General features: G+C 50.7%; 1 long non-coding RNA gene across 1 annotated transcript in view; it reads right to left on the bottom strand.

The window, feature by feature from the left end:
• LOC103275540 overlaps window positions 1-2,762 on the bottom strand; it is an 11,670-nt gene that overhangs the window by 5,300 nt on the left and 3,608 nt on the right. The window lies entirely within an intron of this gene.

Raw genomic sequence — 2,762 nt, 5'->3', positions numbered from 1 at the left:
GACCCGCCTGGGCAACTTGGCGAGACCTCATCTCTACAATAAACCAAAAATGAGCCGGGTACGGTAGCGCGCGCCTGTAGTTCCAGCTACTCGGAAGGCTGAGGCAGAAGGATCGCCGGAGCCCAGCAGGTCGAGGCTGCGGTGGCCGGGAGTGGCCACTGCACTCCAGTCTGGGCGACCGAGTGAGACTCCAACTCAAAAAAAAAAAAAGAAAAGAAAACCTAGTGGAATGCCTTGGAAAGATTCCACAAAAGGCAATCTGTCAATTAAAGGTCAACTGAATTAAGTAGAAGACAGGGGCAGAGGAGGATGTCAAAAACATCCAGAACTCTCCACCCAGATTTCTTCCAAGGGCCTTTAAAAAACCTCACTCCACCTTGGAGAAACCAAAGCCCACCACGTGACCGAGGTGTGTGTGCCTGGTTTAGGAGAGGAAGGCCACCCAGAAGCCCCGCGTCTCCCGCTAAGGAGGAAGCTTTGGCCAAGAAAGCAGGGGGCCGGGGCACCACGGGTCCCCGACACGTCGGAGAGGGTGGAAGCTGAGCCACCACTCGCGGAGGTCGCCCCAGGTGGAGTTGGCACCGGGACTTGCCTGGGAGAAAGAAGCTGGGAGGGACAGAAGAGGCAGAGTCTGCCGCAGCAAGGTGTGGCACAAAAGGGAGGGCCCGGCCAAGCCCTAGATGGCACAGCAGGCACTACAGGGTCACCCTGGACCTCTCAGACTCCCGTCCCTCCTCCCACCCCGTCCAGGGCAGCACAAGACTGGAGCCGGGATGGGTCATTAATGTATATTTTTGTCTAAACTTTCTTTTTTTTTGAGACTGTGTCCCTCTGCCACCCAGGCTGCAGTGCAGTGGCACCATCATAGCTCACCACAGCCTCGACCTCCCAGGCTCCAGCAAACCTCCTACCTCCTAGTAGCTGGGATTACAGGCACACATCACCACACTCAGCTCACTTTTTGACTTTTTTGTAGAGATGAGGTCTTGCTACATGGCCCAAGCTGGTCTCAAACTCCTGGCCTCGAGTGATCCTCCCACCTCGGCCTCCAAAAGTGCTGGGAATACAGGCGTGAGCCACCACACCTGGCCTGTATTTTGTTCCAAGTTTTTTCAAGAAAATAAACACAGCACTGAACACGCAGTAGGCCGTGGGCTCCTTACTACTCAGCTTTAGGCCTGGACAAGGAACACAAAAGAAAAATGGGCTTGATCTTCTTCCAGGCTGCAGGAGGGCAAGGAGAAAACCATGTTCTTTTCCCTTTATTTAATATCTGATTTTCCCTGATGTAAAAGTGAAAGGTGGGATATCAGATCATAGTCAGTGAGATCTCAGACTCTGAAGGCAAAATGATCAAGGTTCTAATTCCCTCTTCTGAACAACTGTGGGCAAGTTAACTTGACTTCTGTGTACTCTGATTAAAAAACAACAACAAAAAAGGAATGCCATGGGGTGAGGCATGGGCATACACACTTATGGCGATCCCCAGTCTTGTCCTTGTGCAGAGTGGTTTGGCCTTGGTACCAGGAGTCCTAAAGTCTGGGAAACACCACTTACCGAGTTTTGTTTTAAGGATTTAATGAGGTACTATAGGGCAAAGAACATACTTTGGCACTTGGCATAGAGTAAGGCAACCAGAGGTAGCTCAACTGTTATTATTACCTCACTGTAAGAAAATACACACACACACAAACACACACACACACAAAGGAAAACACAGAGAACACAGTTAGAGCCCCCTGTTATCCAGCACACACTCCCATGCGAGCCCATGGCTCGGCCACCTTCCTCCTCCTGGCCTCTCGCTATGCACAAACTGATCTGACTTGTACAGATGTCCCTTCCTATCTTTTCTGCTTGACGTGATACTGCCAGCACATTCCCAGGGCTCACTTCTTCAAAAACGTGATTTTCTGTCTTACCTCTCCACCAGAATGGCTGCTACCCGTGTTTTTGTATTTAAATGATGTGCGGTGAGTTTCCTCATATAGAGATTGTTAGGCAGGGTGCGGTGGCTCATGCCTGAAATCCCAACACTTCAGAAGGCCGAGGAGAGAAAACTGCCTGAACCTAGGGGTATGAGACCAGCCTGGGCAACTTGGTGAGACCTCATCCCTTCAATAAGTCCAAAACTTAGCCCGGCATGGTGGTGCATGACTGTAGTTCCAGCTACTCGGAAGGCTGAGGCAGAAGGATCGCCTGAGCCCAGCAGGTTGAGGCTGCGGTGGCCGTGAGCGTGCACTGCACTCCAACCTGGGCGAAAGAGTGAGACTCTGACTCAAATAAATAAATAAATAAAATTTTTAGCCATGTTTCAGGTCATTTCCTTAAAATGAAATGGGCTTTCTGGTTCAAAGAGCATGAACTTTAGGACTCCTGGTACCAAGGCCAAACCACTTTGCACGAGGACAAGACTGGGGACCGCCACAAGTGTGCATGCCTATCCCTCACCCCATGGCACTCCTTTTCTGTTGTTGTTTTTTAATCATCATTGCCAATCTGAAATGCAAAAACTGACCAAGATTGATTTTTCCTTTTTTGAGTCGGAGTCTCACTCTCTTGCCCAGGCTGCAGTGCAGTGGCATGTTCACGGCCACCACAGCCTTGACCTGCTGGGCTTAGGTGATCCTGCCTCAGTCTTCTGCATAGCTGAACTATAGGCAGACGCCACCACGCCCAGCTTATTTTTTGATGTATTATAGAGACGAGGTCTCACCAAGTTGCCCGGGCCGGTCTCGAACCCCTGAGCTCCAGCAATCCTC

This window comes from Carlito syrichta, unplaced genomic scaffold (assembly GCF_000164805.1).
Source record: "Carlito syrichta isolate Samal-C Ts95f unplaced genomic scaffold, Tarsius_syrichta-2.0.1 Scaffold115625, whole genome shotgun sequence".
NCBI classification, from domain to species: Eukaryota; Metazoa; Chordata; class Mammalia; order Primates; family Tarsiidae; genus Carlito; species Carlito syrichta.
The sequence above is the reverse complement of the archived record's forward strand: the minus strand, read 5'-3'. Positions and strand labels throughout refer to the sequence as shown.